The sequence below is a fragment of the Polyergus mexicanus genome, unplaced genomic scaffold (genome assembly GCF_030449975.1).
Source record: "Polyergus mexicanus isolate NDT 795.1 unplaced genomic scaffold, iyPolMexi1.0 SCAF_15, whole genome shotgun sequence".
NCBI classification, from domain to species: Eukaryota; Metazoa; Arthropoda; class Insecta; order Hymenoptera; family Formicidae; genus Polyergus; species Polyergus mexicanus.
The window spans coordinates 4,567,958-4,580,933 of record NW_027223335.1 but is presented as its reverse complement, the minus strand read 5'-3'; the positions used below and the strand labels follow the sequence as shown (position 1 = coordinate 4,580,933).

The following is a 12,976-nucleotide window of genomic DNA, read 5'->3' as shown; positions in this document are numbered from 1 at the left end:
AAATATTTGCATTTTTCAAGTATTGCTCCAATTTACCCCTTACTAATGCTCCGTTAACAAAAGTGCAATATTGGACCTCCCGTTCAAAAGAAGGAAGCGCAACGAGGGTGGGGAAGCCCCTGCAACACGCGCGCGGTTCTCGCGAGGAAAGAGGCTATATCAGAAGGCGGGAGAGAAAGCAGAAAGAGAGAATTGAGCCGTCAAAGCATAGGGGTTTTTGCTGTTTGCCAGTTGCGAATAGGGCTAAGAAGACCTTGAATAACTCATATACGTGCGCGTTCTCGTTGTCTCTTATGATGCTCTTTATAAAACTCATATTCGAGTCCGTCGCGTATGTGACATATTTTACAAACAAACTTTTTATTAAAGCTCGACATATAAGAAAATATTAAATTATATATAGAATAAACTTTCTGCTACTATACTAAGAAAGTATGATGCAGAGATTTTTAAATATAAATATAGTTATGTGCCTCTGATGGTAATTAAAAAAAAGATTACATAATCATTAATGTTCATATATATAAGCGAAAGGACAGAGTTCAATCGTAGTGCGGCAGTAGCTTAAAAGAGAATAGCATCGTAATCGGTATCACTTATTACTTGGCGTGAAAACAGTAAGAAATGTCAAACAAGTAGATTTATAAATTTTGCTGTTCATCGAATTGCTCTTCTCAAGAATATTGTATATGCTGGTCTCAGTGAAACTCTCTGGTGCTACAAGATTAATCATAGTAAACGTCGTCTGTCCAAACTCTCAGCTAATACTATTACTCAGTACAATACGTTCAATCTACACAATCGCGACAATGTCGCTGGACCAGTATGGACCACCAGCAAGAATATTTTATTATCGGATTACACTAATCCGATAAGTCGACAACGATAATGACAAGTGACAGCGGTATATCCCGAGGGATGCATGAGAGTCGACTGACAGGAAAAATTATTCCTTCATAATTTTCTTGGAAGTCAACTAAGAACTAATCGGACTAACGAAAATCTCGTTATACCTCGCTGCCTGTACCTTCTTCGAGGTGCTTTCGGCCAGCGAAAATAACGACATTGACGCCACCGAGTTTTCGTAATTCCTGGCAATTCTTCTCGTTCCGGACGGAATTTTTTATGTGTATTATATATATATATATATATATATATATATATATATATATATATATACACGCGCGCGAAAGAGTTTAAACGCGATATGAAATGGAATCGCAGAGTCAATAATGTCAATAATTGCCCGCTGCACCGAAGCGTTGACAATAATTAGACGATAGAGCGGCTGAGATCCTTTAGCGAGCGATTTAATTTGATAAACCATTACGAAGCTTATGTTTATATTACAAAACTTGTATGTATGCTAATGTACGGTTCACATATAGAAACGGAAATATATTACTTAATTTTAATTTATTACATACTTAAGTTGTATATAGTCCGAAATGTTTTTAATTTTAGTTTAATAATTAAATTCAGATTATTCGAAGTTTAAAATTTATTAGAATCATTAGAAGTAAAAAAAATTTATACGGATAATTAAATATGTATTTTGCTTGGATCTCAATATTATAAATATAAAAGCGTCAAGAAGATGATATTATTGTATGATACAAAATAATTAATATATTATTTTTAAATTATGATATATATTTCTTTAAAATATATGCTGTGTGTGTATGTATGTGCACTTTGAAGTTAATGTTAAAAAGTTTATAAATAAATGTTAAGAATGTATGTTGGGGTGCTAATATTTTAACATTGACAATACTCTGAACATTTAATAGAATCTTTCTATTTATTATCTGAATACATGTGTAAAACCTGAAGCCAATTCCCTAACCGATTCACGAGTTATTCAACTTTTAATTTTACATAAATTCTTATGGAGTAGCAGCATATTCCCACTAATATAAACGAAATTATAAGGAGTCATTGTGCCAATATTTTGAAACATTTTGTTTGTGAGTAAATAAAATATTGAGCAACGTTTCTCTAAAAAAAGTTGATATCGACAAAGCACGTCCAAAAGTTTTTTGCTGACGATCACAAAATTTGTAGAATGTGTAAATAGATTCATTTATAGTGCCAAATATCATATTAACTGGCATTATTTGAGTCCTTTAAACATATAATATGAGCACACATGGTGCATATTTTAATCTACAAAAAAGCATAGAATTTCATTAATTTCAAATTGAAGTAACTTTTGTTTGGAATTATATAGCCGATACACCCTTAAACAAAATTATATAAAAAAATATAAAAAAATGTTTCAAAAAATAAATAATTAAATATTATATAAGAAAAGGTAAATGTTTGTTACTATATTATATTAGATATATTTCTTTCTCTTTCCGCCGCCCCCTCTCTGTCTCTCTTTCTCTTTTGTTATATATATATATATGTCTCTCTGTCTTTTGTAAATTACCAGCCCCGTGACGAGGAAAATGCACGAGCGTTCGCGCAAGAGGGGATGTATCCCGAGTGTTCCCCGCGATTTGCACATTAACGGGGAATAAACGACACCGAAATACAGCGTGGACGCGCGCGATCGCCATAATAGGAGCACCGAGTAGTCTATTAAGCGTCCTCAAAACCAGTTAGTGAGTCGGCAATCCAGTTTAGGTACAAAATGGCTGTCGTTTAGTGAGGATTAATGGTCTCGAGAGTGCCCCGGGGCAGCATAATGGGGCAGATGCGTTTTGGATGAGGGGGAACAACCCTCTCTGATCTCTCCTCCCCGCCATTTATATCTCGACAACCTCCGCGCGCCACCCTGCCGCCTCGTGCCTTACCCCACCCCTCCTGTGGCCTCGTTATGTACATCTATCTGACTACAGGCTCCATTATGCCCTTTTTGTGTACGTTCCACGTACGCCGGTATAAATACGCGATATCTGTGCACTTATACCTACCGGTACCTCGAAATTATAGCCCGCAGCATTACATGAATAAGAAAAAAAATTATATAGGTATTTGTAGTTTTTTAAATTAAGACAAAAAGTTAAAATACATATACAGAAGATTATATATATATATATATATATATATATATATACATTTTTTTATAATTAAATTTAAAGTTTTTTATGATTATATGATATAACTTCCTCTCCTTAGAATTAATTTATTGTTTATTTTTACATTTTTTAATAATTTCCTTACACAAACATTTCAGACCATAAAAAACTGTACAGTATTATATAATATTACCATCGGAAAATTAGGTCCGTTTCATTAAAAGTTAATTACTGTTTTTAATTGTTTTACATTCTGTTTTTTAAGTATCTTTGAGCATCTCACATTATGTTTATACTTTCCATAATCTCATTTAAATTTACTTCGCTTTTAAGGGGCGGTACGATCGCGTTTCGCGTGTGCGGGTGTGTGCGTTCATGCGGGTGTACATATACGCAGAACTCATTCAAGGGTAGGGGTTCGAGCTTCGTAAGCGCCGTTTAGTTTGGCGTTTCATGGTCGAATAACTCCCCTGTTGCCGTCTACTGACGCTGCGGTCCGTGTCGTTTCGATGCTCCTGAGAGAGCAGTAAGTAGTCATTTTGAAATCGACTCCGGTACCCGGGGATGCGTGTGCGCGTGAGAAACATATATACGTGAGTGCAGATGTGTGCGCCACCGGGAAAGTCAAATCTCGGCTTTTGTCGAGGCCGCCCTAGAGACGGCGCGTTGACAGAGATTTAGAGAGTGCAGTTAATGTGGAATTAGCTGCCACGAAGGTGGCGATGCCGCGGCCGTATTATGCCATCACCTGCCGAGGGAAAGACGTTCGACCATTTTTCGCGGGCCTAATAAGCCGGCACTAATGCTCTCTTGCCGCTTTCTCGCTCTCGCGACCTTTAATACTCGCATTAATGCCGAATCGTCTTGAAAGAAAATATTTGCTTCACGATGTGGAAGCAAATCTACGAACCGACGCGGAAATAAATTTACAAAGCGCAGAAGCCGAATTATCGTCAAAGAATTTGATTCTTTCGTAAAATTGTATTACATTTGTCGTTTCATTAATTTTCTTTTGCAAAAGACGTCATCTAACATTTCCTATAATATTATAATTAGTTTTATTAACGATATTTTCCGCAAGTGAAATTTTTTATCCTTTATTTTACATCGCCTTCATTTGAAACTTAACATTTTACGATATTTATCAAGATAAACAGTCTCAAAATAAAATAAAATAATAATTTGTTTCAAATATCCACATGTGCAAACAGATCGGAGATATTCGTACAGGAAAAAAAATTTGACATTTCGAGCTAAGCACTTAAATAAAATAAAATTCACAAATTCAGCTAAGGCAACGACACATGTCATGCTGTTAACAGTTATCAATGATTTATCTCCTAATCCTGTTGATATAATAAACCGCGATCGTAATCGATTTGTTCGATGATTTTGGGTTAAGGATTTTCCTAGATCTGTATGAGAGATATTATGCGAGAAGAGATTACTTTGAGTATCATTTTATCAAATATTGCTGCATTGTTTGGCCTCGCGAAACAAATAATAATTTTATGATGTTCCTTACCTAAGTTTTATTAGAGTTTTTGTGTGGTGGACTTTTATTCTTCTATATTCTTAGCACAAATAGTTTAGAACATGTATTATGAATGAAATATATATAAAAAAATTGTTGTATTTATTTTAATTATTGTGTTTATTTATTTTAAATAAACATTTAAACAGATAGTTTTATTTTTCTCTTTCTAAAGAAAGTGTTATTTTCTTTACTAGGTGTAGAGCAAATTTCAAATCGTCATTTCAAACTCACTAGGCTCTGTTCTGATCTTTGGAAACACCTGCAAACTCCACAATAGATCGTAATAGGTATCAACATTCCAAAGGTATCATAGCACCACCCGTTGTCCCTTTACTTTTACAAGAATTTCAAACTGTGCGATAATAATCACTCTTCTTTCTTCTTTGACAAACAAAGAAATATATATCCATTCTTAATCTCAAAAATATTGTTCTCCATGACAAATTTGTAGTAGCAAACTATTTATCGATTTTATATATTTATAAATTTTATATTTTATATAGATAATATTAAAATATTAGAATAAGTAACATTTAAATTTCCCCTATTCTTTCTCCCCCCAAAAATATTTAAATTTAGAAAAGAAAAAAAAATGGTATAAATTTTTAATGATAGCACTGCAAACCCATCTCGGAAAACAATATTGTTCGCGATAGCATCTTGTCCTTTAGTAAAATTTAAACGTGCACAGAAAGAAGATAAAAAAATTCATCATTGAAATTTTAAAGAGACGAGCCGGAAAAGTCATCAATAAATTTCAATTTGCCTCGTGCCAAATTTCCATTCACACCAGCGCATATCTAGATATGAAATCGTAAAGCGCTAGACAAGACCGCGTATTAAAAGCGTTTAATGCATTAAATTTACCTATGATAGAGACGGAATGGGTGGCGCGAAAAAAAAGATTGTCACACGAACTTGAGCATCGACCATAAGGGGATGATTTGTTACCGGTCATTGTTCCCGGAGCATCCAATAGCGCGCTTCATCGTCCAGAAGTACGCCAATGATGATACAGTCGACAGAGAAGTGCGAAAAAGAGAGAAAGAGAGAGAGAGAGAGAGAGAGAGAGAGAGAGAGAAAGAGAGCGGGATTCTCGATAGTTATCCATCGGATACACGGGGTGTTCGCATTGAATTACCCTTGTGACCGAAGGAAGGAACCAGATGCATCGTCATGGCTAACGCACCGCGACGGCCTCTCCATTATGTTTGTTTATTTATTATTAATAGGAAATTCATAACAATCACATAATAGAACCCCGCGTAAGAGGGGCCCGCTCCGCGACAAGCATATACCGTCACGCTCGGCGTGTCTTTCATATAGTAAACGTTTTTTCCGGAATAGTTTCTCTAGGGCTTCTTGAAAGCATATGAAACGAACAAAAACTCTATCTGTCGTTGCAGCAAACAAACTCGAAGAAATTTATTTTCCTTTTGCACATAATACATTCTTATTAAAAAATGCTACGTATAATAAGATTTTTTAAAATATTATTTAAAAAACCACATCTCTTCCTCTTCATCTCTTCTTCATAATTACGTATAAAAATATTTTTTAATTAAAATTATTTTTGGTAATGTTATAAGATTCTAACTAATAATAAGAAATACGATTTCCCTGATATATTTTCTTCTTTAAAAATAAACTTTATTCTATACAAACCAATTTATTATGTATTTACTTGATAACTTTTATTTTGATTTGATATGTGTATATATATATATATATATATATATATATATATATATATATATATATATATATAGTATGTGTGTGTGTGTGTGTGTGTGTCAGCATCCTATATGTATATGAAATATTCTAATCTGAACAAAACGAGAGCGTGGAATTATTTGATATCGGGAAATATTCCCAAAAGTTCTATGCACTTTTTAGAATCGGCAAAGAACGGCCCGTCGTCGCGCCGGCGCCGGAGCGAGAAAAAAAATCGGAAAAGAGAAACATGGAAAAAAAACATGTTTATTTGTAGCGCGAGAATGGGCGGGGGGAGAGAGAGAGAGAGAGAGAGAGAGAGAGAGAGAGAGAGAGAGAGAGAATGATATCGAAAAATGGCGCAACTCTGGCGAGGTGAAAGCGCGGGGTGATAGAAGGGTGGCTGACGATTTTGCGCGTTTTCCCTCTATCTATGGCCGTCGCTCTCCCGACCGGTGCCCTCCCTCACCCCTTCCTTCAACCTCTCTCCCCATTTTCCACCTCTCAAAAGCCATCACCCTCCTCCCCCCTTCCTACCCCTCTCCCTCCCGTCCCTTCTGCCACCGCGTTGATGTGAACTCAAGGGTGCAAATTCTCGCTCGTTCGAAATTCAGGACAGGAAATTAGACGGGCGTCTCCCTCCCATAGAAATACCCGCGAAGCGTGAGAGATATGAGGGTGGTACGGTGAGGCCTCTCCCTCTGCCCGCGTCACTGTATGGCGTATCGTGGTAACTATCCCTCACTTCTCCGTCCCGCAACCCCATCTCGGTTGCTTTGGCGTATAAACGCGCACGCACACGCAGGCATGACATGAATGCCGCTCCGGATAAGTGTCTGATATAATAAGGATGCGATGGCCTCTGCGGGTTTACGTGCCGTTCGCTCGCGGAGCTATCATCTTGTCGCATCGCTATCGAGACTACCTGAAAAGGAGGGTGAGACGGTTGCACGACGGTGTATTTACCTACAAAATTGAAGGGTTGGCTTTTTTGGCTAATATCATATTAAGTCGCCTTAATTATCGTAAATCGTAATTTTATTCAGTTGACCTAATATAACGTTGAGCGTTAAGATACGTACAGAACAATTTACGGAGTAATTTATTAATAAAAAGATGTATTTATTTGATGAACTTTATCTTAATGAAAATGTTTATTAATTTGTTTTCTTAGTTTCTATATATCATAAATCTCAAGAAGAAATGAGTTAAGAAAAATAAAAATATTCTGTTATTAAGAACTAAAATAATGATACGAACAAAAATTATAAAGATCAAATATTTTCGTTTCTTTAATATATCCTCGTTTTTATAATAATTCGCTGAATTGCTTTGAAATATTTTAAAAATTTATAGTTAGAAATATGTTTGAAAGATCTATATTATTCTTTATATTCTCAGAACGATTCTTATTGAAGGGTTGTGTTAGAACGAAACGACACATTCAAGTGTGAAATACATTTATATTGGATTTAAGTCAAAATCCAGCCTAATCCAATCTTTTTTACCTGTATTTTATGAGAAATGAAAAGGCATGAAGCAAACAACATAAGGAAATATAAAAAGAACACGTCAGAACGAAAAGCTATTGACAACATCAAGTGACAAGCAACAAGGGTTATATCTTTCTGTGAATCTTAATCGGATAAACTGGCAAAATTTGTCACAGAACGAAAAATGATAGATTGCGAGATTATCAAGGTGTTGTATGTGTGTTTGTGTGGTCTACATTTTTCAGAAAATATTTTTGTTAGATATAATGTTACAAACAAATAAACAAATTTTATTTTATTTTATTATTATGTTTAATATGATATTAAGAAGAATTAAAATAATTTAGAACGTATAAAAAATATTGCTACTTTTTATCAATATTAAATAAAAAAATACAAGAATTTTTGCAATAATTTATGGTAATTTGATAAGATTAATCGATAAAACAAAAGAACAATTTTATAAAAGATTTGTATTCGTCCCGGCAAACGAAAACAGAATTAGAAGACTTTTAAATCTATGTTCTCATGTATATAATGGCATTCGTGCAGACCACAATTACTTCTTATCATATGTGATGAAAGGAAGCAATAATGTTCCCCGCAGAAGAAACATAATTGCTCGGCACAACAGTAACTCGCGTGAAAGTGTGCAATAAAATGCTGACTGATAATCAAGAGTGACTGTAACTAGAGCGGTGTAATAAGCAAGTTTTTACACTACGCACACTACCATATAATAAAGTCGAAATATCGTAATTTGTATAGTCATGTATAATGCAAATCTCTATAATGTATTCTCTAATATTTTAATTTAAAATTGTAATATCGTGATTAATAACTTTTTGTATGATCAAAATCGCACAATAATAATCTCCAATAAAAAAGATCAATATATTTTTATTCTCATAAATTTTCTGCATGCAATATCCGAATAAGTATATAAAGATAATAAAGATAGTAAGTAGCGTATTATCAGCCTCAAACTAATTTCATAAGTAAAAATATATTTATATCGTATATCACGATGTATAATTTATACATCACGGACTTATATCATTTCAAGATTTTTTTCCTATAATCTTTACTACAATCATAATCTGTCAAATTTTTAATTAATACCGAATTAATTAAAGGCAATGTTGTTAGCTAAAAGAAAAACATTTTTCAATCTTGCCACCTCCCTTCTCCCTCCCCCCCTCCCCCTTCCGAAGAACAAAGCACTTACAAATTATGATTGCGATTCAAAACAGTCCGAACAAACGGACATCAGAATAAGATTGCAGGGGAAGAAACGATTCTAGTTATCTTCATCTAAACTATGCCACAGGCAATTAATTAGCAACAAGATAAACGACAGAGAAACGTTGGAGGGAAAATGAAGTCTACTTATATACGAATAAAGCGTGTAACGCAATAAGAACGACAGCATGCATATCCCCTCTTTCTCGCTCACAATCAGAATAATTAATTCCAAGCCTCGACGATGCTCTCAATTAAAATTATACGTTAATGATTTACAAAAACTTTTGTTGCAGCAGCGCGGGCATTATCTCTGCTAATTATACTGATCTCGAGCTGCGTAGAATATATAAATGAAGGAAAATAGGAAGAAACGTTCATCGTTATACTGATTTTCTACTTGTGTTGCAACTTGCATTTTCATTTGGTTGCGTTTGATTATTCTTTCATGAAAAATATTAACTTTTTCTAGAAACAAAACGCTTATTTCTTTTATTAAAAGCAAAATTTTAAAAAAAATCGAAATAGGATTTTATATATATATATATATATATATATATATATATATATATATATATATATATTTTTTTTTTTTTTCCCAAACAATTTTATTCTCTAAAAAAGATGATGAAAGAATAGAAACTGCGTAAAGAGAGAGTTTCAACTATTCCATATTATATATATGAAAAAATATATTTTACAGAATACGTGATTTTGTAAAAAACTATATATACAATAATTAGTAAATAATAAATTTAACAGTTAACTATTAAATTTATTAAGCCAATATTTAATATGGACCAATTCTCATTTTATCTGTTCTTAAATTATTTTTTTTAATATACATAAAATTAAAAAAATCTATTTTTATAGAAAAATTTTTCAATTACAGTCCGATATTTAATAAATTATAAAGCAGATATCTTATGACTGTATCTTTTTCACGATTGGATAATAGAGAAGAATAGTTTCCTTTAGCGTGATTAATATATTCTACGATATTATAAAGGATGTTGAGTTTTCCCCAAGAAAAAGAGAGAGAGAGAGAGAGAGAGAGAAGAAAGAGAAAGAGGAGAAGATAGAGAGAAACATAGAGTGACGTAAGCGCTCGTTTCCGGCGAAACTGCGGTTCAAATATCATTAATACAGTCGGTTGTTTTCCGTTTAAGCAGCTGTTAATTGGCAGTGACTAATTACGAGGCGTTATCTGCGAGTTATCACTCGGTCGCTTTTGCTAAGCGTTATATCCTCGCTCACTGCGCTGTCATTAAGAACAGTTACGTTTGCGCGATACGTAATCTAGATACAATATACATATCTGCTCAATAAGATATCTCTTAATTTTCCTAAAAATTCACAAATATATATTTATAGTGATGCTTCGAAATCATCAGCGTGTTAACATCTATTGCCGTAATATATTATTAATAGATGATATTAATGATTTCCACAAAATAAACGTGCGACTAAAAAAGATTTAATTCTTCAATTAATTAATAAACATTTGTATCGCGATTGTATACGCGATTGAGATATGTATATCAATTTTTTTCAATTCCAGCTTGTCAATGGAAACAAAAATATGATTTATTTATATTTGAAAAAATTGACGCGTTATTTGTTGTTTAACGTCTTTACATCTCGCGCGGATATTTTTATGAGACAATGTAATTTATACATTTCTCTTAATTAAATTAAAGTAATAAATTATTCCTTTTTTTATCAAAAAATTAAAAACTTTATCGAACATTAATCGTGCCATACGATGACTAATTAGAATTTATTCTCAAATGAACGAAACTGGTTGGAAGCTTCGTATAAATTAGTCAAATAGAAAGGCAGAAAATGAGACGAAAAAATGATGAGAAATCGAACCGCTTCGGAAAAAAGGGTGTGTCGGACTGAAAATTTAGCGGAAGGAAAGAGGGACGCGGCCGCGGCCGAAATTAGAAAACGAAAAAGAAATTTGCGCCGACTATATCCTCATCAGGCCGTTTCGGCGCCACGCCCTGGCGACGGACTTGTAGTTTCGTTGGACAAAACGCATCTCATTTCATCTCGGTCGGGCAGCGGGTGCTCGGTAATTGGCGGTAGAACCGAGAAAAAGGTGATTCCTCATCAAGAACTAATGAGGGTGGGTGTCTTACGCGCTTTCCGCCACGCTAGATAATATATTATCGTTCCAACGTTTTAACATTAGAGGCCTACCTGTTTTTAATTAAATTATAATATTTTTTTAAATTAAATTATATTATTGTGTTATCACATATATATATTTCTTACCTACTTTGTTTAAAAATTATTCGTTTAAAAATTACTCATTTAAGCATCAACAAGACGAGACGAATAACCCGCTTGACCGCTCAATGATAAATTCATAAGAATAACGTGATCGTGATAAAATGATAAATTAATTTGCTCCATGGTATTTATGTACGAGATTGCCCAATTACGGCTCCCGCCCTCTAACATAATAAATTTGTCTTAAGAAGGCAGTATGTTGTATGTGTGTTCGACCTGATAAGCTATCTCTGAATGCATTCGTTGTATCGAATCCCAAGTGTTGGTGAATCGTCGCGATTACGGTTGTATCTCTCTCGCTCATGCGTAACTCTAAGATGTGTGCTAGCCAACGGTCAAAGTTCGAAATTCTTTCTTAATTATAGCGCTTTGATATCGTACAGATTGATTGCATTTACGCTTCTAAAATTATATTCTTGAACTTTCGTCGCATCGATCGCTTGTTCGCGCAACAACTGCACGCGTTGACCGAATTACTTATCCCACGATTTGATAATCAATGTTACTTTCAAAAAGTATTGCTTGAAAATAGTTTTTTTTTTTTAATCTGTTGTTAATTGTGATTCATATTATACATATTTAATATCATATTTGTTTTTTATTTGACTTGAGTTTAATTTATTTTCTACAATCGAAGACACGTTAAACGATAAAATTATCGAGTGATATTATATGATATCTTACATATGCTTCGAATATTTCTTCTCTACTCTTGAAAACCATCATCGACTGCAAAACAATATATATTCGTCAATTTGCATATTTTAATATTATTAGCAGTATGCCTCCAATAATATTTGATGAATAACCCGCCGTCGATGGAGCCTAAATCGACACCACTTTTATCTGAATCGCAGACGGCAGTCTGTGTGATGGCAGTATTGCGACCTTAAATCAAGGCACAATACTTTTATACCCTTCTCGACGGCATGCCGTCCATTGTACGAGATGCTACGCTTGGTCAATCTAGCGTGAAGCGCTGATTAAAAGTGTAACGCTTAGAAATTACCGGAGCATCCCCTATACATCCTCGATAACCGTTGTTAATTAGATTGGAAGGACACGCCGCATGTCATAGCCTTAATTCTATCCACGTCTTATCCGATTATTCTTCAACATGAAAGAATATACGTGAAATATAGATAGAGCTAATAATATAGAAATATATAGCATTAAACTCTTTATAAATAAGCATGCATATTTAAACAATAAAAAAGCAAATCATAAAAATTGATTTTTATCAACAGATCGTTAATTTATGATTTGTACATTGTAACATTTTGTGACAATCTGTTGAAATTGCAAACTAAAATTTTTTTATAAATTTTAAGCCCAAGAATAAAGCCATTTTTAATTAAACGATAAATATATTATATTATTGAACCTTGAGCTTTTAAATATCATGTTTATGTAAATGATAATATAATCGCGTATAAAAGATATAGATAAAGCTAGTTTTCTAAGTAGAACAAATTGAATAGTTGATGATTCACATTTGATAAGCCTTGGTTGAAGTTCACGATTTATAATTTCCGTGCCTCATATTCGTCCAATCGATAAGTTTTGAAATAGATCAGAAGCACTCATGGATATTGAAAGTGATATTATTTAATTAAAGGCTATTTAGAGAAAATCACACAGATGAGAGATGACTTTATTCGAAT

At 33.6% G+C, this 12,976-nt stretch overlaps 1 protein-coding gene across 1 annotated transcript in view; it reads right to left on the bottom strand.

Annotated features, from left to right (window-relative positions):
• The window catches only part of Msx (homeobox protein H17), a 42,530-nt gene that overhangs the window by 15,904 nt on the left and 13,650 nt on the right, over nucleotides 1-12,976 (bottom strand). The window lies entirely within an intron of this gene.